This window comes from Choloepus didactylus, chromosome 20, assembly GCF_015220235.1.
Source record: "Choloepus didactylus isolate mChoDid1 chromosome 20, mChoDid1.pri, whole genome shotgun sequence".
Taxonomy (NCBI): Eukaryota; Metazoa; Chordata; class Mammalia; order Pilosa; family Megalonychidae; genus Choloepus; species Choloepus didactylus.
The window spans coordinates 4199693-4223907 of record NC_051326.1 but is presented as its reverse complement, the minus strand read 5'-3'; positions in this window follow the sequence as shown (position 1 = coordinate 4223907).

Below are 24215 nucleotides of genomic sequence, written 5' to 3'. Positions count from 1 at the left end.
CTCATTCCTGGCTGTAACCCCCGAGCCCTCCGGTGCTCTCTCCCCTCCCCCCTGCCCACCAGGGGTGCAGGGTTCGGGGTTCCGAGGGGCCACAGGAGGGCAGAGCCTGCGGGTCAGAGTTTTCCAACTGGAGCTGGTCCTGCCACCCAGGGGGCGTTTGGCCATGCTGGGGACAACACTGCTGGCATCTGGGTAGAGGCCAAGGATTCGCCAAATGCCCGCCAATGCCCAGCAGCCCCCACAGCAAAGGATCCTCGGCCCCAAGGGGTCCGCGGGGCGGGGATGAGACACCTTGCTCTGGGCAGTAGGAGCTGTGGTCCCGGGACGACTGTGAGGATCAGGATCCACGCGGTGAGCCACTGTGACGGTGGCAGTGTTGGAGGGGCCAGCCCGCTGGGATGGACACGCTGCTCCCGGACACCAGATCTACCACCCTGAGACGGGAGGTGGGTGTGGACCAAGCTCCCCCGAATCAGAATCCACGGCACCTCCTCACTGCTCATATCACAGTCCAAGTCCTTTAGGAGCCTGCCATCCCCTCCCACAGGTGCCACCTGGAATTGACGGCAGGGACAGAATCTCAGAAAGCTCAGACGAGCCCAGGGGCCCTTGTGAGGGCCGACTGCACCTCCTGTGCCGGGAGCTGCGCAGAGAGCCCGGGTCGGCTGCAGCCTCATGCCCCAGCTGGGTGGGGGAGAAAGACACTTTACGAGAGGTGGGAGGGCTAGACGATGACGCTGCAATAGGGGTGCGCCTAGGCTGCAATGCTTTCCCAGGCAGTCCCCGACATTGCAGCCCTCCCCCAGGGCACACCCCCTCTGGAGGTGGAGGGTCCTTAGCCACACCTGCCCGGTGTGGTGGGGACAGCCAGGAGCAGCTGCGCTCCGCTCACAGCCCACCCGGACACTTCAGCAGGGCACATGCCCACCACGGCTCGTCCCCCCTGCCCGTCCCACTGTCCTGCCTGCCCCAGGCCCTCTGCCCCTCCGGCTGGCTGCACCGGCCTCGCTGCCTCCGCTCGTGCATTGGACAAATGCCTGCGCTAGTGTGCCACCAGCCATATCAGGCCCCAGGGGTGGAGCAGCCACCGAGACACCTGCTTGGCTTTTTGCATCTTCCCCTGGCTCTGGTGGGAGCTCAGACGAGCAAATCGGTAGCAGGATTCTGTGAAAGGAACTAATACCCCCGGATTGCGCACTCCAACGTGGTTACAGTGGGAGATTTTGAGTTGGATATTTTTTACTACAATAAAATTTAAAAGAAAAAAAAAATTGAAGCAATCAGAAACATCTTCCCCCACACACCCAGCACATCTTCAAGCCTGCCCCGATACACCACCAAATACTCTGCTAACATCCTCTTCCACTAGATGCCAGATCCGGTTCCCTCTCCTATATTTTAGGTCCTTTTCCCAGCAACTTTCTCCTCTTCTGCACCTTAAATTTTCCCTCTTAATTGGAACATTTCCATCTGAATTCAAATATACTATAGTATTTTCCATCTTAAAAAGAAAATGATCTGACTCTACAGCCCCTTTAGCTATCATTCCACTTCTCTGCTTGCCTTGACAGCAAAGTTCTTTGGAAGAGCTTTTCATAATCATTTTGCTCTTTCTTTCTCTTTTACTTCTCATTTTTGCAAGGATTGGTTCTTCATTGTTGCATTGAAAATAAAATTTAATGTAGAAAATATGATAATGTTCCATTTTAGGAGGAGACTCTCTCCCCCGACATTGCAAAAAGCAAAATACTTGTAACTCCCAATTCTCTCTTAAATTCATTTCAATCAAGGTTTAGAGTTCATTGCATGACTCCACCAAAAAGCTAATGCCAAGGTCAGCAATAGCTTCCCGGCTGCTAAACCCAAGGGTCATTTCTTAGACTCATCAGTGGCAGCCACAGTTGGTGCCTCCTTCTCGAAGCGCTTTAGTCATTGGCCTCTGGACTCTTCCTTGGCTCTCTTTCCACCTCTCGGGATGCTCCTTTTATTCCCAACTGCTTGACCTCTTAACTGTGGGGTGCTCCAAGGCTCAGATGTTAACCTTCTTTGAAGAGATTTCAATCCACCAGAATGTCTTTAAATAAACCAATCTGCTGCACACCCCTGAACTTCAAGCTCAAAATCTCATATGGAAATCCATTGAGCAGCTCAAATTCTCAGGTCCAAACCCACACCTCCTGTAGTCTCCCCCATGCTCCCAAGTTGCTCAGACAATGTAGCAATACAATCAACTTTGTGTTTTTAAAAGACCATTCTGAAGCCACACACACACATAGGATAGGAAAGGAAAGGAAAGAAAAGGGAGGCGAGGGGAGGGGAGGGGAGGAGAGGAGAGGAAAGGAAAGGAAAGGGGCTGTTTTCCAGAGCATTTGGTGTTTTGTGGTCTGACACGTCCGTATGGCTACATCAGTCCCCTCATGTTCCCTGGGTCTCCGAGGAGGGGTGAGGAGCAAGGGAGTAGAGGCTACACATGTCTGGAGCTTTCTATTCCATGCCAGCACACCCAGATCTGGTTTACCTCCCTCCCTGCACACGCGGGAAGGTGACCCAGCTGGCAGGCATATCGTGCAGTCGGTCTGGCCAAAGGAACGCGGCAGGGTGGCGGGTCACTTCCGAGGCGGTGAGCAAGGATGAGCTTGGAGCGGCCTGCGGAGATGGTGGCATCCCGGGTCAGGGACTGGGTCCCTAGGCTGCAGTGGCCGTGGAAGGCAGCCTCCGTCCTGGGGCTGTTTGGAGGGGCTGGCAGGGTGGCGCAGGACCGTCCTAGATAAGCGGCCGCGTCAGGCTGCACCACCGAGCACCTGTGCCCTGTGCATCGTGGCATTTAGTGAACAGTCACCGCAGCCACCACACGCACACCGTCAGTGTTCCCGGAGGTGGACATGCCTTCCTCCACTTGGTGCAAAAGGAGCACGAGCTCTGGGCCACGAACTTGCCCAAGGTCACACAAGTCGTTGGAAATCCAGCTCTGCCTGATTCCGAAGTTCATGCCCTTCCTACTCCACTCCGCTACTGTCTCGCTGCTGAGCTCAGACTTCCCGACTCCCAAAAGACCTGAAGAGAAGGGCCATCGTTCCAGCGTGACATGGCCGCTGCCACCCCTGCCTCTCAGCCCTCAGGGGGCTGCCTCTGGGCTTCGCCCCCATCTGCAGGGCTCTGAAAGGAAGAGCCCATATTTCATTTCTTTTTTCTGTAAAGATCAAACGCCCTTCATCGGCGACTTTAACTTATTTATGGGTTTGATTTTTTCCCCTGGATCATTTCCTTTCGTTCCTGCCAGAAGCCCTCGCCTGCAATCCTCCCAAGTTATTAATAAAAGAAGTCAAACAGTAGCGAGTGTGCCGGAACGTTCTTGGCTCCTGCTGATGAATTTGGTTTGTGCTGGTAGCAGATGTTTTCACCCAGAGCCCAGACACACGCCAGACCTTTCACTTCTGTCCTCTTTGCAGAGGACAAAGTCAATTTCCAGCTCAAATAAAAGAAAACGAGGAGTAAGTGCTCACACCCAACGTCGTGTGTCACTGCACGTGACGTGCCCAGCTCCGGGCCGGGCGCCAGGGGCTCCAGGGTGAGCAGGCCAGCCCCAGACGCCCAGCCCAGGGGTCCCTTCCACTGCCTCACGTGGCTGAGAGTTTCCAGCACTTTCTGGGGTGGGGGTTGTTAAATTTCTGGCATAAGCCCACTGTATGTAGTTTTCCTTTTACAGCACAGATTATGACATTTTCAATATCTTTTGCCAGTTTTATGGAGTTCTAACCTAGGAAACAAAACAAAAACAACTCAGTGGAGAAGTTTCAGACAGGTGTTTAGGGCACATGCACTCTGCAGGTCTCTTGCAGCTAACAGTCTGCAGCCAACACACAGCCACCTCCTCTCAGGCACGTGCCCGTGGCCAGTACCGCGTCACACCCTCCGTACCTGGACCACGGTGGCCAGTGCAGGTGCCCGTGCTTCCCCAGGGGTCTGGGGGCTGCTCTCCCCTCTAGCATGACTGAGGTGAGCCCTGTCCCCTGGCCTAGGCCATTTGCCTGTTATCTTGTCCCAGACAGGAAGGAGCCTGGGGCCGGGGTCCAGCCTTGTGGGGAGGTCCCTGGGGACAGAGCCCACTGGCCCTGAGCTGGGGGAGAAGGCAAAGGGGGAGAAAATCAAGTGCTGGGCAGCGCCCAATGCAGAGCTGCCCGGAGGATGACCCAGGCCCCGGCAGCAGGGCAAAGTGGGGGAGGGAGGGAGGACAGACGGAGGGACAGATGGAAGGAAGGACGGAGGGCAGGGGTAGGAGAAAGACTTCTGACTGACAGCCGGAACTGGTAGAGCCACAACAGGCCTCTATCTTGCCTGAGTCTCCTGATGGCCAAAACTGAGCATCTTCATCTGGAAGAGATGTTTTCGGGAAAGATGCTTTTGGCTTTATTTACCACAAAAGATGGTTGTGAAAATCAAACAAGATGATAGGAGAGGAACGGCCTTGCTTGTGTAGGTCATTCTAAATGTTCAGGTCATTTTACAATTATTTTTGCATCGTCCTAAGGGTCTGCGGAGCCGTCTGGGTCTGTGGATACCCCTAGGGCTGAATCGCCTTCATATGTGTGCACAAGTCCGTTTGCACGTGCAGGAATTTTCCAGCTCTGCTCAAAGTTGGGGTCAGCAGGAACGTGAGGTCCCTGCATTGGGGTCAGCAAGGACGTGAAGTCCTATGCATGGGTGGGTCTGGGAGCCAGGGGCTGCGTGTCCTTTAGGGTGAATGGAGCCGAAAGAACAGCCCCAGACGACCTTCACGCAGGTCTTGGCTTGTAGCAGCCCCCCAGGGTCTCAGCTCCTCCTCGAGCCCCTCCAGCCCTCCTGTGGCTGAGCCCCGGCTGTGGCCACCCTCCACCCAGAGCCGGCCCTGCTGCACGTGGCCCCGTGGGTTCCCAGTGCACAGTGGGGGCTCTGCCCCTCTGGGCTCCAGCCCAGGACCGAGCTCTCTCTGGACGCTCCATTCACCCTAATGCACCTGCAGCCCCTGGAGCCCACCTGTGCTCGGGAAGACACAGGGCTCATGCTTGCCCCAGGCCGTTGTGGGCCTGTGCCACCCCCCACACTGCCCAGCCTCTCGGGATGAGCAGGGGTCCTGCCCCGGGCAGCCTGTGTGTCCTAGGGCCCCTCCCCGCCTCGGGCCAGCAGGGACACCGGAGGCCTCAGGCTGTCCTCTCGCCGTCTGCTCCGGGCACCGCCTGCTCCTGGACCCTGCACCTCCTGGGACCCCCTAAGCTGACCTGCTGCCCCTTGGTGCCCCAGGGACGTGAGGCAGAGGAGAGCTGACCATGTCCTGTTTATTTGGGATTCAGGGCCAGGCGTCTGCTGTTCAGTGACGTGGGGGGAGCCCCAGGCCCGCCACCTGGCCCCTGCCTGACACCTGCCAAATAGCTTCAGCCCTCCGAGCCTCAGTGTCCCCAACTGACCAATGAGGATATTCACGTCTGCCTCTCGAGATTGCTGTGAGAATTGTCAAATCCAGGGTGCAGAGTGCTGTGGCACTCATGTAGCTGAGCTAAGGGGGTGGCCTTGGGCAGGGGGTCCACCTCCGGGCCTGCCCTCTGTCTGGGGAGGGTGTGGGGGTGGCTGGAGGAACGCATGAGAAAGTTCACCCATCAGGATTCCTATTCTGGCTCTATGCATTTCCTTGGGATACGGAGCCATTCCTGAAATGATTCTGAAGCCCGTGGCCTTACCACCCTCCAGAGGGTCGGGAGAGGGGCAGGGTGCCCCATGCAGGGCCCCCCACTCGCCAGAGAGGCTGCTGGAATCCTGAGGCTCCCTCCAGTGCATCTTCCCCCCGGAGTGCCCTTTCCCAGGTCCGGTGGGCCCATGAGGCCCTCACACACATGTGTTTCTGATTCCGACCCGCTGACATCACCAAAGCGGCATGCGGGCAGCGAGCCTCGCCACCGAGCGTGAGTGCAGGGATTTCAGTGCCAGAAAAATTGGATAATGTGGCCCAGTCCAAGTCTGCTTTCAACCCCCGACCTCTCGGGAGAGTTCTGAGTGCACCCCGCAGCCTGCAGCCCTGTCACTCGCCCACACCAAGAACCAGCCATCACCCCCGGGCCCCCAGGCCCTGTCCCCTCACCAGGGAGCAGCGAGGTCATCACGGCTCGGGGTAGCTGCCTGCCCCCTGAGCCCTGTGAGGAGGTGACGCTCACACAGCCCTCCAGCCAGTCCTGCGACACCCCACGACTGGGAGGGCGGCGGTGTGGGGGACAACACTGGGTGGGGAGCCAAACGACCTGGATTTGAGACCTGGGTCCCCTCTGGGATCTGGGACCTTGGCCATTGCCGTCTACTCTGGGTCATGGCCTCCCTCCTGGAGACAGGTTGGCGCAGGGTGAAGGCCAAGCCCCAGCACGGGGTGGGCAGCCTAGGGTAAAGGCTACACGCGCCTCTCCGTGTGCGCTGTCCCTGCTGTCACGGCCCCAGGCAGTGCAGGACGTCGCAGCTGCCTCCAGGGCCTCCCCGAGCACCCAGAGAGGAAGGGGGCCATCCCCAAGGGGAGCTCAGCATAGCAGAGGGGGCGGCTCCAGGGCCATGAGACAGGACAGAGCAGACCAGAGCCCTGGACCCGCCGAGTGTGGGGTTCGGGGCGGGCAGAAGGGAGCACAGCCGTGGGTGGCATCTAAGGGTGGGAAGGGGGCTGGAGGGGTGTGAGGGCGAATGCAGGCACCCGGGCTGGCTCCACCTGGCCGAGCCTCCTGGGGCTGCTGCAGCTCGTGACCAGGGACTGGCTGCCCCATCCCGCCCCTGCCTGGCTCTGGGAGCTCTGGTCCCCCCACCATGACCCCGGCCCATGGCCACAGCACTCAGATCTCAGATCCCGTCTTCGCACTGCCGCCTGCTCTTTTCGTGTGCCTCCTACGGGGACACCTGTCACTGGACTCGGGCCGCCCGCAGGTATTCCAGGATGACCTCATCCCGAGAGCCTAAATTTAATTACGTCTGCCAGGACTCTTTCCAGATCAGGTCACGTTTCCAGGTCCAGGGGTTGGAGGTGGACACACCTTCGGGGCCACCGTTGTACCCCCTACAGTTCCCTTCACAAGCACCTGCCCAGCCTCCCCCGAGAGCAGCGGCACCCGGTCCCGAGGTCTCGGGCTCCCCCAGCCCCTCCTCCCCCTGCTCCCCCTCGTCCTCCACCCTTTCTCCCCTTCCTTCTTCCCTTCCACCGATGCTCGTTGAATCACTAGGATAGGACTAGCAATTCTCAGATTAATCCAAGGAAATCCTTGTCTGCAAGAAGTTCATGTCTAATGGAGCAAATGGACCTATGTACAAGTCGTACCACACAGAGTGCTGTGTGCTGGGATAGAAGCAGTTTCCGTGAGAGCTTAGAGGAAGCAAGCACCCTAAGCCAGGCATGTGAGGAATCCAGAAGACTTCCTGGAGGAGGTGATGTCTAAGCTGGGTCCTATGGAGTGGCTGAGACTTCTCAGAGGCTGGAGGAGAAGCTGGGGAAGTGTCTCTCCAGGCAGAGAGAACAGAGGGTGCAAAGCACAGGAGGATGTGAAGTCAGGGGCGAGGAGGTTTAGTTGCAGTGCAGATGCCCGAGGAAAAGCACAGCCCGAGAAAACTCGGAAAGCTTCCGCGTTTGCCAGGCTGGAAGCCGAGCGTCGTCTGCAGGTGGAGGGAGCCACGCCAGGCTCTAGGCAGAGGAGGGGATGTGATTTCTTTTTATAAATCTCAACTTGGCTGCCACATGGAGGGGCTTGGAAGAGCGAGGCCCAGGGCCACGATACCCCAGAAACAAGCTGCTGAGGGCCTGGCCTAGGGCGGTGGAGGAGGGTGGAGAGGAAAGGACTGAAAACACCAAATTCAGTTGATGGGCTGGGGTGGGTTGGGAGGAGGAGGATGGAGGAGGAGGGAGGGGCTGGCACCCCTCTGGGTGACCCCCACCCCATACTGGGTGGATCCCCACAGCACCCCACTATTCAGAGACCCTGACTGCCGCTCTGTTTACTCCCATCTACTCGGACCCGTTGACCCTCAGGAACCCTGAGAGCTGTGCCCCCAGCCTTCCATGGGTGCCTCATATGCTCTTCATGCATCCTAACGGTGGGGGGTGCTGGCGCAGATGCGTGTGGCGCCCGAGGAGGCTGACAAAGGGCCTGGGTCCGGCGTCCCCAGGCAGACTGGCAGGGGGGCCAGAGGGCTGGGGGTCCTGCGGCCAGACAGGCCAGGCTTCAGGTTCCCTCTGCATGGCCTGGGGCAAGCAAGGAAGACTCCCTGGAGGAGGTGCTGCAGCGGCAGAGGCCTGGGGAGTGGCTGAGACTTCCCAGAAGGGGAAGGGAACTGAGGCTTGGTAAAGACCATCTGTTTCATCTTCTGTAAAACGGGAAGAAGGATTCCCATGTTTTCCACCTGTGAGAAGATGAAGGGGTGAGGGGTTGTCACAGAATTGCTCTCTGCTCTGAGAGAGAGACCCCCTGGATCAGGGTGCAGGAGCTCAAAGGCGAGAGGGATCCGTGGCCGCCAGAGCAGTCCAGGAAGGCTTCCTGGAGGAAGAGTGGTCAGCAGGAGGGAAAAGGCTGTCCTGACTTGAACACAGTGAGGAGCATGGGAGGGGTACGAGGTGAGACCCCAAAGAGCGCCCCAGACAAGTAAGGAGCCACCCTGGAGGCCAGGCAGAGCTCTGCGGTCACCCGGGCAGTGAAGTCCAGCTTTTCTCCGCCCCTCACTTGCTGTGTATTTCCAGGTCTGTGGCTTCCTAATTTATTTGGCTTGAAATTTATGTCAAACTTTTTTTTTCCAGGTGTAATTGAAACCAATCCTCTCAATGCTTGTTCATTCCTGAGGGAAATTAAAGGTGATTTCAGGCAGGAAGATCACAGATTTCAGAAAGGGGCCGCGGGCGTGCATTTGGAGCCTCTCAGCTGGTGGAGGCCGTTGTGATTAGATTAGCTGCAGCTGGTTAGGCTTTCCGGGGGGCTGGGGGCTCCACCACCCTCTAGAGCTGGGGTGATGGCCCCCTGAGGGGCTCAACCGGGATAAAGGGGTGCTGGCCACAGGGACGGTGCAGATGGAGCCAGAGGTCTGGGGACAACCCCTGCTCATGGCGTCTTCCCCGGAGTCAGCAGACAGCCAGGGGGCATGGTGGCAAGGACAAATCCCAGCTCAATGCCCCCCAAAACCTCCCTGCCCCTCACGGGAAGGGCGGATCTGGGAGAAGACTCCAGAAAAAGTGCTCCTTGTCCCCTCACCTTCTGTCACCCCAGGCCAGCCACTCGGCCCCTCTACACCTCTCGGAGTCTCAGTTCCCTCTTCTCCACTCCAGGACTGAAGGAAACCCTCCCAGAGGGGCAGCGGGATGGCATTAAATGAGACGGCGTTGCTCTGTGGCGCGCCCAGGCTGGCTCATGGCAGACGGCCAGACACTGCCGGAATCCAGGCTGAGATGCAGAGCCAGCTTTCATCTTGTTTTGTTTTAGTTTTTTATTAGAGATATTGTAGGTTTTCAGAAAAATTATGCAGAGAATACAGTTCCTCTATCCCCCCCTCCTCCCCCATTTATTGACACCTTTCATCACTGTGGTGCCTCTGTTGCAATTATGAAAGAATATCATCATTGTACTATTAACTATAGTTCATGGTTTACATTAGGGCCACTGTTTGTACAGTCCATAGTTTTTGCTTTTGTTTTCTAATTTTTTATTCTAGTAACATATAACCACCTAAACTTTCCCCCTTTTACCACATCCAACCAGGGCAAGCTTTGAGGAAAATGAAAATAGGGAATCAATCAAGACACTGATTCCATTCTTCTCGAGGAGCGAGGGCAAGCTTCTCAGGGGCCTGCAGAAGCAGCCCATGTTTTTTTCCTTACTTTTGTGGCCATCAAAAACTAGCTTAAAAGGCTGCAACTTATGGACTCTTCTATATGCCAGGAGCTGTGCTAACCACACTCTAAGTATTCTAGCATTTAATGCTCACAACAAAAATTAGGAGGGAGCTATTGTTATCCCTGTTTTAAAGATGAGAAAACTGCGATGCCCAAGGTCACAAAACCAGGACGTGGTGGGTTCTGCAGAAGGCTGGCACAAAGCGCTATTCACCATGCCCCTTGCACCAGCAGGAAGTGCCCCTCCTAAAGCCCATCCACCCTTCCTGCTACCTGGAGGAGACACGGGGAAACGTGCTCGTGGGCCCCTGCTCTGCCGGGCTCGTGCTGGGTGCCATAACAAGGCACCTTCCAGCCCAAACTCCTGCTAACAGGTTGCTTCGGACACACACACCTTGGCCATCCTCTCCCCCTTCATCACCTCCTGCTCCCAGCTTTCCCAGCCACCAACATCCCTACTCGTTCTCCGTCATCTCCTTGCCCCTTGGGTTTGAACCAGCCCGTTTTTCCAGCAGGTTCCTCTCGGGTGCTAGCGCAGGCAGGCTGCTCCAGGTGGCCTTGGACAGCCCCCACCCAATGCCAGGCCCCCTCCTCAGCACCACTACTCCCGCTGCCCAGCCCTGAGCTCAACTCGGAGCTGGTTTCAGCTGTTGGAAGTGCTGTCTGATGGCTTAGGGAGAAAAAGTCCTGCTCAGGCAGAAGTCTGGGAGCTGCAGGGAAGAAGGTCCCAGCTTGTCACAAGGGGGCTTTTCAGAAGTCGGAAGGACTTGATGTCAGATTGGCGTCCTCGGGGAGAAGTGAGCTCCCTGCTCCTGGAAGCATGCAAGTGGAACCCAGAGATCCCCCAGCAGGAATGCTGCCGAGGGGCTTTGGTGTGCAGCTAGAGGGGTACAGGGCTGCCCCCGAGGAAACTGCATCCTCCAAAATCTGTCCCACCTGGGACAGCAGAGAGAGAATTCTCACACTTGCTCGTGGCCTGAAGCCCACCTCCGACTGCACTCCAGAGCCTCCTGGTTTTCACTAGTTGTTCCTGTTTGAATTCCCACCAGGCCCCTCTCCTTTTACACCCCAGTCCCACTCTCCGTGCCCAGCTGTGGGTGGAGAGAGCACCAGGGCACAGCCCGCGGCGGGAGCACGTGTGGCAGAGTCTCAGGCTGCTGAGCTCACACAGATGTTCTCTGCTGGCCGCGGCAGGCCTGGCCCCCGGCCACAGGATGTGCAGCTCCTCGTCTCGGAGCCCCTCTGAGCAAAAGTTTCGTCTGTCAAGCAAAGGAAAATGAATTCGCCCCGAAATGAAGCTCCAGTTTCCTGCTATCCTCAAAGGACATGTGTGTGGGGAGAGAGTCTCAGACTCAGCATTGGGTCCTGAGTTCGAGTCTCTCGCCACGATGCTCTCCCCAAACCTCATGTCCCCGTCCACAGGAGCATGTTGAATGAGCAAAGGCACGGCTTTGCAAACTGGGGAGGGCCCTGGCATCTCCTGGGGCCCTGGGGGGCCTGAGAGTCTGTGTTCCCACCAGCTCCGGGGCCGCCCACACCGCTGGAGGAGGGACCACCACCCTGGGCCCCGGCGTGGGAACGGGCAGCTGTGGGGGACAAGTCAGGCCCTGCAACCACAGCAAGTGCGGGGAATCCCACTGCATTGTGTAGACGCTGCGAGACCCCAGGAAAACCAATCAAACTTACCGTGCCTCAGTTTCCCCATTGTGAAATGGAGCTACCCATAGTAACTGTCAAGACTAAATGATGTGTTTGCTGGTATCGTAGTTTAGATGCATCTTCCCCCTGCGGTTGTCAGTGTGTCTGTCATTGTGTGAACAGCAACGGGGTAGTACATAAATTCTTATGTAGTGTCCTCACGCTTGGGTTAAGTGGACTGAACTATTTTACCAAATGGAACAGTTAAATTGCTGACAGAGTTAAGACTAGATTAGATGCTAATTAAACCTTATACAGAGGACATCTCACACACACACACACTCAAAGGTTAACTCATTTAACCCACATAAAGTGCTTAGAACAGAACCCGACATACAGGTTTTGGTTTGGCAGATTTTGTAAGACACCAAGACACGGGGACACGCAAGAGCCTTTTTCTGACACACGCTGCTGCTCAGTCAACGTCAGTGGCATCTAAAGGCAGGATGCGGTCGCAGTTGATTCGTCTGGGGGGGGGTGGCGGCCGGTAGCTAATTCCTAGGCTCCCAGGCTTCCTCTGAAGGTACCGGCGGCGGGGGCTCTTTCCCGGAGGCGAGGGCGAGGCGGGGGGCTTGGCCAGGTCCCCGGCGGGGGGGCGTGCAAGGTGTGGAGGGCGGCGAGAAGGAACAGGCAGGACACGGTTCTTTTAGGGATGATGAAACCAAGAGAGAGAGCGAGAGCTTTATTAGGGGAGAGCACCAGCTTATATTGGGCGCTTAGGGGGCGGGGTAGTTGTAGAGGTCAAAGGCTTGGATTGGTTCAGAGAGGGCGCGGAGGTTGATAGACAAGGGGCGGGAGTAGTTCCGGTGACTGTGCATGCGCACTGGCGGTGGGGGAGTTGCTCTGGCAACGGGGAGTGTCCAGGCGAGATAAGGGGGTGGGGAAAAGGCGGTTCCCTCCGGCAAGCCTCCCCTACGGTGGTATTTTGGGTGAGGAAATGGGGCCTGCCTCCGGCCTCACTTTCCCAGGCCCGGGGGGCTGTGGAGGGCGCTGTCGCCCGTGCCCACCACCCTCCCCAGGGGCTGATCAGGTCCCCCAGCCCAGGCCCGCCAAGTCAAAGCACGTAATCAGTGTCCCGCAGCAGGATGTGCGCGAGGCAGCGTTAGGGGAGGCATTTAACAAATTACATGATTCCGGGCACGTAAAGACATTCAATGCTTTCCAGCTCCCAGGGAGTCACAGGCAGCCAGAGCTCAAGGCCCTGATGGTCACCCGCCCCGGCCTCGCTGACTTACAGCAAAGGCCCATGAGAGTGAGGGGGACCCGCTCACGTATGGGCATATCCGGCTTCCAGATGGTAACCAGTGGCTCCTCCTGGGGTCCAGGACTTCCTGGGACTGGGATCTGCTCAAATCTGCCTACCCAGTGTTGTTATTTTATGGGGGAGGCACAGAAACAATTGATCTCCAGATTTTTTGGAGTTATATCTCCAGCCCCTCCTGGTGGGGGTCTTTGTGAAATGCTCCCACCCTCCCAGTTGCAGCTGCCCTTGTGCCCATCTGATGCCCACCGCTGGCTGCAGCTCTGGAGAGCAGGGTCCTGGGCCACCGTCATCTTTGCCCCACAAGCCTGGGGTGTAGACGCAGGAGAGAGGGAAAGAGGGGGGGAGGACGGCCCAAGCCACCCACCTGCTATTGGGCAGCAGTTGACAGCAGTCAGCCCTGCCCGAGGACGCTCCTCTTGAACCAGTGTGGCGAGGCCTGGAGAGAGAAAAGCCAGGGGCCACCTGCTCCCCAACCGCAAGAGCCGCCTCCTGTTTTCTGGACATCGTCTTCGTCTCCTCTGTCCGCAGCCACTCCTGCCTGGGCCCTGGCTCCCACCTGCCCTCCAGCGATGGCCGGCCCAGCCCTGAGCTGCAGGTGCTGTGACCAGGGCCACTCCTGCGGGGCCGTGGCCAGGGTGGCTCTGGGAGGAAGGAGGCCACATTCACCGAGCGCTGCCGTGTGCCAGGGCCGTCCCAGGCTAGCCCTTTCCTCCTGCCGGCCCGGGAGGTGGTTAGTGTGTTATCGTGCGGGGACTGAGCTTGTACCTCGGCTTGCCAGGCCTGGGCCAGGGGACCTGATCACCCCCTGGGGAGGGTAGTAGGTACGGGCGTGAGTGCCCTCTGCAGCCCCCCCGAGCCTGAGGAGCGAGGTCAAGGCAGCTCCCTTTTCCTCACCCAAAATGCCACTGGCAGGGGAGGCTTGCCGGAGGAAACCGCCTTTCTCCCAACTGCCCTTTCCCCACTTCCTTATCTTACCCACTCACTCCCTGGTGCCAAGGCCACTCCTGCCACCGCCAGCGCGCATGCACCGTGGCCAGAACAACCCCTGCGGTCGGGGTTACTGCTTCTAGGGGGAGTGGCGGCCGGTAGCCGAGCCCTCAGCTCTCGGGGCTGCTTAAAGGTTACCGGCGGCGGGGGCTCTTTCCCGGAGGCGAGGGCGAGGCGGAGAACGTGGCCAAGGTCCTCGGCGAGAGGCGTGCAAGGAGGGCGGCGATAAGGACAAAAACACTCTTCATCCAGTAGGGGTATGCGCCAAAGAGATTTATTCAGGGGTGATTACAGGTTATATAGGCTGGTAAGAGGGGCAGGGCTGGAAAGGAGGTGAAGTAGCCTTAAATGGCAATACTGAAGGGAGAGGGGCTAGGATTGGTTCTGAGAGGATTCAGGAGCCGTTGCAACGGGCGGGGGTTGTTTGGGCCACGGTGCATGCGCACTGGCGGTGGCAGAAGTGGCCTTGGCACAAGGGAGTATGTGGGTAAGATAAGGAAGTGGGGAAAGGGCAGTTGGGAGAAAGGCGGTTTCCTCCGGCAAGCCTCCCCTACCAGTGGCATTTTGGGTGAGGAAAAGGGAGCTGCCTTGACCTCGCTCCCCAGGCTCGGGGGGGCTGCAGAGGGCACTCACGCCCGTACCTACTACCCTCCCCAGGGGGTGATATCAAGTCCCCTGGCCCAGGCCTGGTAAGTCGAGGCACAAGCTCAGCTACCCGCAATTCCCCTTTCTTTTCTAATTAGAGGAAGAGGCTTTACCGGAGAGGCCCGCTAAGGGTGAGGGAAGGGGGAGGTCAGGGAAGGGAAAAAGGGGTTGACGGTGGCTCGGTGAGGCTGGAGCTCAGTGTTGGTGTGGTGCCCGGGCGCTCGACAAGGGCTTCGCTGCAGCGGGCTGGGCGAAGGTGAGGGGTTTAAAGTTCAGGGGTTTAAAGTTCAGGGGTTCAGAGAAGCTGGAACTCGAGGTGAGAGCGATGTTCAGGTGATTGAGAAGGGCCTCGCGGTCGGCGGGTTGACCGGTGGCGTTGAGGTCGCGGAGGGTTGGCTGTCATCTTGGAGTGGGGGGCGTCAGAGGTGGCGAGTCGCTGATACTGGATTTGCACGAACGAGGAAAAAAGGGCATCTGTTTGTTTTCTTACAAGCTGGACAATTTTGCGGATGATGCAGGGTCCTAAGATGAGAGCTAGAATAATTATTAATAGGGGGCCAAGAAAAGGAAGGATGTATGGGAGGATGGGAGTGAAAAAACTGGACCAATAACTGGTGGCTTCACGATCTCTTTTACGCTTTTCTAGTCCCTCTCGGACCCTTTTCAGGCTGTCCTCGACGAGACCTGTGGAATTGGCATATACACAGCACTCTTCTCCTAGGGCGGCGCAGAGGCCTCCTTCTTTGAGGAGGAGAAGGTCAAGACCTCGGCGGTTTTGGAGCACGACTTCAGAGAGGGAATTGACAGAATTTTTTAGATGGTAAATAGCGTTTTGTAGGTGACGAATGTCCTCGTCAACAGCCGCCCTGAGGTGAGTTAGGGCGGAGCCTTGACTGGCTAGTGCAGCGATTCCGGTGCCAGCGCCGGCAAGACCTAGGAGGGAGGCAATTGTAAGGACGGTGATGGGCTCTCGCTTTTGCAGAAGGGCAGGAGCTGCAGTTCTTTCCAGACGGAGGAAGAAGTCTTCTTCGCTGTGGTATAAGACCCTAGGGATAAGGACAATTAGGAGGCAAGTTTCTTTATATTCGCTGATGATATTCGTGCTGAGACAGGGGGTAAGTCCTGTAGAGGAGCAGAGCCATTGGGAGGAGTTATGAGGAATGAGAAACTTTGCCGAGCTGCTGGGAGATGAGTAGCTGGCACAGGCAGTGAGGTCGGGAGAGTTACTGGAGCGAGGGCGGACGCACTTTCCTGTATAGGAGACTGAATGAAATGTTAGGGGGACGGCAGAGGTATTCCAATTGCATTCCGAGGGGCTGTCTTCTGTGCTTTCTGAAAAGGAGAGGTTGGAGGCAACGGGCTCGTACAGTGAGGAAGAGGTGGAGAGGCAGAGCCAGCAGGAGGAAGTAAAATTGGGGTTGGAGGAGTTCACTGAGGCAAAGGCGGCTTGGATGAGGCTGAGGAGGGGAGAGGAATAACGAGAAGGGGGCAGAAAAGGTTGGGGTGGTGGGGTTGGCGATGCGCTGTTTGTAGCTGAGGTGCGGCCTCCGGATGCGCTGCTTGTACTTGAAGTGCGGCTGGAGGGCTGTGGAAAAAGGGGGTTAATGACTTTGTTGGGACCTATGCCAGAGGGTGTTTTTAAAGCAGTATTTTGGTATGGTTGGCTTACAGCCTCTTTTTTTATGAGAATAAGTGATCCTCGGTCGGCTCCTTTTTCATAGATTCTGAAGCCTCAAGTTTGACCGAGTAACCAGGAGGGATCAGTGGGGAGCTGCACTGTAAGATTAAGATGTGTGCAGGATCCCTCGCTTTTTTGGCCGAGCCAGTTAACAGTAGGGAGTTTGCACCCTGTAGGGGCCCACTTTAGGGTAAGGTAATGATTAGGAACAGGAGGCTTCCAATTAGTGGCTAATGTTTCACACCCCCAGTATGCACAGTAGTACTCGTTGGGGGAATTGCAGTACGATTTTTCAGGATTTGAGGATGGGCACATGTAATATTGGGCTTGGGGATCACTTACCTTTTGAGCGCAGGTTTCTTCGACTCTGGAGACAAAGGTGGCGAAAGGCTTACTCGGCTCCTGGAAGAGCTTGGTAAATTTATTAGGCCAACAGGCAGAGCAATTGGCAAATGCTCGTAAGGCGATGCCTCTGAGGACAGTCCAGAAGGCAGCAGGGGCATTAATATAAGCAGACGCATTTAGAAACGCTCCAGTGCCCAAATAGGCTTCGGGGGGATGATAGACTCCAAGGGCTGCATCTTGCTCACTTTGCTTAGCTGCTTCCGCCTGGAAGTGAGCACGCCAGTCAACAAACTGACCGGGGTTAAAAATTGAACGGGCAAGCGAGGCCCAGTCTTGGGGGATGCAATAGTTCATAGCGAGATCCTGTAGTATTTGGGAAGCATATGGGCTACCTAACCCGTCCTCCTTGACGGCCTTGCGAAGCTGCTTGATAGTATCTAAGTCAATGGGATACCAGTCATGCGGCCTCTGTGGGGTGGGGGCAAGGTTAAGAGGAAAACAGCGAAAAGCACGAGAGAAAGGAGGACGCGCTTGCAGAGGACTTGGCGCGGGAGTGGGGGTAGGGGGAGCGTTGCCCCAAGGGTTGCCTTGAGGTGTAGAAGGCAGCCAGGGGTTGTTAGTCGGCAGGGTGGGAGGAGCGGCGGCAGCTGCCGGTAGCGGCTCCGAAGGGGAGCTCGCCGGAGGGAGAGGCGGGAGTGGGAGGCCCCAAGCGTCGCAAGATGGCGGCGCGGTAGGCGTGGCTAAGACACAAGATGGTGGATCAGTCCCGCCCTGTGAAAGGGTGGGGTTCAAGACATAAGATGGTGGATCAGCCCCGCCCTGTGAAAGGGCGGGGTAAAGCATATGCGGTTTCCGGCCCAACTTAGGGCTGATGTCATCGCCAGAGCATTTCCTCCCCTCGATGGAAGAAGAAGGAGGAAGTTCGCCATCTTGGCGTGGCGCAGTGTTATTTTGCTTTTTGGGAGTCACCTCGAGCGCGTTGTTAATCTGCTCGACTAAGGACTCCGTGTCCGAGTCATGATTTGAATTAGTATCGCTATCTGAATCTGTTGGCTGGGTTGATAGGGCCTCTTTGGATTTAACGGGGCCTCTATCAGGGGGGAGGGAGCCTTGAAGGCAGGAGCGGATGGTTATCAGAGTGGGGAGCAAGCCGGGAGGGAAACGCTTGCTCTCATGTTCCATGGCATTAGTGACTCGATCAATAAGGCGATCATAAGTAACAGGGTCCCAAAGATGGCAAGTGGTGAGCCATGGGTTAAAGGGCAGCAGGAGATCCCAGTATATCTGCAGCTGCCGGACAGACACTTTACAGCGATGCGTGTCTAGGAGACCCACTAGAGCACGAACTTGAGGTGCCTGACATGTAGATATACGATTACCCATAGCTGAGGGGAGAGGAGGGGGAGTTGCTCCCGAGCCGGGCCGGCCGGCTGGCAGGGAGGAGAAGGAGGAGTAGTTTACTGAGCAGAGAGAATGAGATAAACTGTGGCTGCAAGGCCGAAGGAGACGGCGAGAGCAGAAAGCAGTGCCCTTTGGCAACGAGAGCAGTCAGAGGGGGGCGGTTGCAAAGAGGCACACGGCACCAAATGAGGAAATAAAGATACAAAGAACTACAGCAAAGTAATGGAGGGGAAGTGGGAGAGTGTTAGGAGGAACGGGGGTCATAGAAGTGCGCATACAAGAGGACGAAGAGAGCGTGGGGGAATACTCCTACTGGATGAAGAGAGCGTGGGGGAAGGGAGGAGCGGCTTCGGAGCAAGGAACCTCCCACGGCTCCAGAAGCGGCGAGGGAGAGGCGGCCCTTTACCTTGCAGGCGAGGAAACGGGAAGCTGGAGGGGCGTCCGGGCGAGCGGGCGACCTGCCAAACTGTCGTGTGGAGACGTTCCTCACACGGGGCACCAGTTGCGGTCGGGGTTACTGCTTCTAGGGGGAGTGGCGGCCGGTAGCCGAGCCCTCAGCTCTCGGGGCTGCTTAAAGGTTACCGGCGGCGGGGGCTCTTTCCCGGAGGCGAGGGCGAGGCGGAGAACGTGGCCAAGGTCCTCGGCGAGAGGCGTGCAAGGAGGGCGGCGATAAGGACAAAAACACTCTTCATCCAGTAGGAGTATGCGCCAAAGAGATTTATTCAGGGGTGATTACAGGTTATATAGGCTGGTAAGAGGGGCAGGGCTGGAAAGGAGGTGAAGTAGCCTTAAATGGCAATATTGAAGGGAGAGGGGCTAGGATTGGTTCTGAGAGGATTCAGGAGCCGTTGCAACGGGCGGGGGTTGTTTGGGCCACGGTGCATGCGCACTGGCGGTGGCAGAAGTGGCCTTGGCACAAGGGAGTATGTGGGTAAGATAAGGAAGTGGGGAAAGGGCAGTTGGGAGAAAGGCGGTTTCCTCCGGCAAGCCTCCCCTACCAGTGGCATTTTGGGTGAGGAAAAGGGAGCTGCCTTGACCTCGCTCCCCAGGCTCGGGGGGGCTGCAGAGGGCACTCACGCCCGTACCTACTACCCTCCCCAGGGGGTGATATCAAGTCCCCTGGCCCAGGCCTGGTAAGTCGAGGCACAAGCTCAGCTACCCGCAAACCCCCGCCCGCTGCAACGGCTCCTGCGTCCTCTCAGAACCAATCCTAGCCCCTCTCCCTTCAGTATTGCCATTTAAGGCTACTTCACCTCTTTTCCTGCCCTGCCCCTCTTACCAGCCTATATTGCGGGACACTGATTACGTGCTTCAACTTGGCGGGCCTGGGCTGGGGGACCTGATCAGCCCCTGGGGAGGGTGGTGGGCACGGGCGACAGCGCCCTCCGCAGCCCCCCGGGCCTGGGAAAGTGAGGCCGGAGGCAGGCCCCATTTCCTCACCCAAAATACCACTGTTAGGGGAGGCTTGCCGGAGGAACCGCCTTTTCCCCACCCCCTTATCTTGCCCGGACACTCCCCGTTGCCAGTGCAACTCCCATCACCACCAGTGCGCATACATTGTTGCCAGACACCGTTGCCAGAGGAACTCCCGCCCCTTTTCAAACAACCTCCGTGCTCTCTTAGAACCAATCCTAACCTCCGCACCCTCTCAGAACCAATCCTAGCCTTTATCCCCTCAGTATTGACTTGTAACAACCCCCGCCCTCTATGCCAGCCTATATAACCTGTGCTCACCCCTAATAAACTCTCTCTTAGCTTCTTCACCCTCAAAGAACCGTGTCCTGCCTGTTCCTTCTCGCCGCCCTCCACACCTTGCACGCCCCCCCGCCGGGGACCTGGCCAAGTCCCCCGCCTCACCTTCGCCTCCGGGAAAGAGCCCCCGCCGCCGGTACCCTCAGAGCAAGCCTGGGAGCCTAGGATTTAGCTACCGGCCGCCACCCCCCCCCCAGACGAATCAACTGCGACCGCACTATATAACCTGTAATCACCCCTGAATAAATCTCTTTGGCGCATACTCCTACTGGATGAAGAGTGTTTTTGTCCTTATCGCCGCCCTCCACACCTTGCACGCCTCTCGCCGAGGACCCTGGCCACGTCCTCCGCCTCGCCCTCGCCTCCGGGAAAGAGCCCCCGCCGCCGGTACCCTTTAAGCAGCCCCGAGAGCTGAGGGCTCGGCTACCGGCCGCCACTCCCCCTAGAAGCAGTAACCCCGACCGCATTATCGTGCTCATCAATGATGTTATTCTCATTTTCCAGAAAAGGAAATGCAGACTGAGCAGTAGAGCTGGCTGTCAGCTGTCACCAGCGGTGACCACTGGAGCCCCAGTCCAGCCCAGGGCTTCCGACTGTGATCCAGCCCCGGTCCATCCCTTCACCTGCCCTGGCCTGGGTCACGGCAGCAGGCAACCCCCACGCCCCAGGCCCAGCCGCTGTGTTCCCTGTGCTGGGACCTGAGCCCCTGGTGGTGCAAAATAAGATGTAGGTCTCCATGCACCCGCTGAGCCTTTGTCGTCTTCCTCTGTGTTATGGATTCTGTCACGGCTCCCAAAAAGAACATTAATTCCCAACCCCTGGTCCTACAAGGAGAATCCACTGTAAATGGGCCCTTGGAAGACCTCTAGGTGAGGCCAGACCGAATCAGGGAGGGTCTTGGTCAAATCTGACTGGAGTCCTTCCACAGGGGAGACAGGCACCAGACAGACGGCCATGGGACGGCGGCAGCCACCTGTAGAACCTGCAGACGCCACCTTGATGCTGGCCCTCCAGCCCCAAAGCACAGAACAGTGCATTCCTTCCTGGAGCAGCCATGGCGAATGGAGATGCTCCTCTCTGGGGAATGGAAAGGAAAGAGAGGAGGGTGCGCAGCTGGGAGGACGTCTGCTCACGGCATCGTGGTTTGGTGTGTGCTTTTCCTGGTGGAGGAGCAGTGAGGTTTGGAGGGCCCCCCAGGCTGGCTCAGCCCGTGGATCCGGGACCCTGTTGGGTGATCTCCCCCACAAGCCCACCCAAGGACACAGTTGGTCCTGGTGCCAGTCCGCCCGCCCACCCTCCTCCTGTTTCCCTCCCTGAGTCCCAAACCTTCCTGCACTCTCCTGAGACCCCAGCATTCTAGTTTGGGGTTCTGAAAGCAGGCCACTGAACCCCTAGCAGACGTGGGGAGGACATCGTCAGCAGAGTTGCTGAGCCTGGACGGAGGGGAGGACGGGGGCAGGAGGAGCCCCAGTGCTGCAGACCCCCTCCCAGGAAGGTAGCCCGGACCTCTGCACGCCCCAGGGCTCCCAGGTCCTGCCCGCCGGCCTCCGTGAGAGTGAGCTGGGTGCCTTCCCCCTGGCCGGTGGGATCGCGGAGGAGACCTCACTGCCCTGGTGCAGACCCAAGCTTGGGGGTTCCCGGGATCCCTCCGGCCTCCAGCATGACCCCCAGTGGGGAGCAGAACAAGAAATGCCAACAAGGAACAGGCCCCACACATGGTCCTGTGCCCAGGCTGCACAGCAGGGCTGCCGAGGGTGGGATCTTCCCAAACCCAGGCTCCCCACACCTGGGCAGAATGCCACCCAGGACTGGGGCTTCTCCTGCTAACATGTGAATGCCCCGCGCATGGAGACAGCGCAGATTTCCTCGGCTCCAATCTGGGCCCTCGATCCAGTTCATGGCTCAGCCCTGACTTGTCCTCAAGCCCTGCGGCTGTTCTCTGGTGCTTTCCACAACACCCAGGGCAGAAACAGGATGCGGGCCGGCCCTGGGCCACACTCAGGCCACCCAGACTTGGCTAGAATCACAGATGGACCTTTCCCACCCACCCATGCACACATGCACACACATACATGCACACATGCACACACAAGCACATGTGCACACACATACATGCAAACACACATACATGCACACACATACATGCACACAGACACACGTGCAGTATAAGCACACATACACACATACATGCACACATGCATGTACAGGCACACATGCACACACATGTGCATGTATATGCACGTACATGCACACACATACACACGCATGTACCTGCACACGTGTGTTCATGCATACATGCACACACATACATACACACATGCATGTACAAGCACACGTGCATGCACATGCATGCATGCACACACAGAGACATACATGCACACAGACACACACATGCACACATGCTCACACATACATGCACACACATATATACACACATGCATGTACAAGCACACATGCACACACACATGCACACGCACACATGCACACATGCATGCACAAAAGCACACACACATACATGCACACATGCATGTACAAGCACACATACACACATGCACACACACATGCATGCACATGCACAAATGGACATACATGCACAAAGACACACGTGCACACACAAGCACATACACACACATGCACACATGCATGTACACACATGCACACGTGTATGTATATGCACGTACATGCACACACATGCCCACATGCATGAACCTGTACACATGCGCTCACACCTACATGTACACATGCACACCCATATGCATGCACATGAACACACATGCTCGTACATGCACACACATGCACACCTGCATGTACACACATGCACACATGCACATACACACACGAACACACACAGATGTATGCACGCAAACAATGATGAAGAACTGGAACAATTGGCCAGGTATTCATACACATCATTGCCGTCTGGTTGTATGATGCTTTCTCTAACATTCTATGTTCATCCTCTAACATTCTAACGTTCTATGTTTTCTCTAACTTTCTATGCCTCTGCGTCTAGGGCCATGGTTTGCCGGCCCCAAGCTGAGATCACTGGTTATACAACATGTGTTTTGGAAACATAAAGCAAAGGGAAGTAATTAGCACTGGATGGCAGGACTGTTGGGGGCAGGATGTCCAACAGGCAGAAGTTAGGAAAGAAACAGAGATGAGGAATCCTGGGCCTAGAAAGCAGTTTGAGGAGGGTCATGTCAGCACGGCTTTGCCAGGTGTGTTCAGAGAACCTGGAACACTCAGCTTGAACAGCACTAGAGTAGGGCAGGAGAGTGGGGAAAGGAGCCCAGCCACTCACATTGGGGCCACATTATAAAGACCTTGGAAGGCCAGGACAGGAGCTCGGAGGCTCAGCTGAGTCATGAGAGGCTGCGTGTGGGAGCTGCTGATGGATTACCTGGACCCATCTGGTGCAACTCTGCGGTCGGGGTTACTGCTTCTAGGGGGAGTGGCGGCCGGTAGCCGAGCCCTCAGCTCTCGGGGCTGCTTAAAGGTTACCGGCGGCGGGGGCTCTTTCCCGGAGGCGAGGGCGAGGCGGAGAACGTGGCCAAGGTCCTCGGCGAGAGGCGTGCAAGGAGGGCGGCGATAAGGACAAAAACACTCTTCATCCAGTAGGGGTATGCGCCAAAGAGATTTATTCAGGGGTGATTACAGGTTATATAGGCTGGTAAGAGGGGCAGGGCTGGAAAGGATGTGAAGCAGCCTTAAATGGCAATATTGAAGGGATAGGGGCTAGGATTGGTTCTGAGAGGATTCAGGAGCCGTTGCAACGGGCGGGGGTTGTTCTGGCCACGGTGCATGCGCGCTGGCGGTGGCAGGAGCGGCCTTGGCACCAGGGAGTGAGTGGGTAAGATAAGGAAGTGGGGAAAGGGCAGTTGGGAGAAAGGCGGTTTCCTCCGGCAAGCCTCCCCTGCCAGTGGCATTTTGGGTGAGGAAAAGGGAGCTGCCTTGACCTCGCTCCTCAGGCTCGGGGGGGCTGCAGAGGGCACTCACGCCCGTACCTACTACCCTCCCCAGGGGGTGATATCAAGTCCCCTGGCCCAGGCCTGGTAAGTCGAGGCACAAGCTCAGCTACCCGCAATTCCCCTTTCTTTTCTAATTAGAGGAAGAGGCTTTACCGGAGAGACCCGCTAAGGGTGAGGGAAGGGGGAGGTTAGGGAAGGGAAAAAGGGGTTGACGGTGGCTCAGCGAGGCTGGAGCTCAGTGTTGGTGTGGTGCCCGGGCGCTTGACAAGGGCTTCGCTGCAGCAGGTTGGGCGAAGGTGAGGGGTTTAAAGTTCAGGGGTTTAAAGTTCAGGGGTTTAAAGTTCAGGGGTTCAGAGAAGCTGGAACTCGAGGTGAGAGCGATGTTCAGGTGATTGAGAAGGGCCTCGCGGTCGGCGGGTTGACCGGTGGCGTTGAGGTCGCGGAGGGTTGGCTGTCATCTTGGAGTGGGGGGGCGTCAGAGGTGGCGAGTCGCTGATACTGGATTTGCACGAACGAGGAAAAAAATGGCATCTGTTTGTTTTCTTACAAGCTGGACAATTTTGCGTATGATGCAGGGTCCTAAGATGAGAGCTAGAATAATTATTA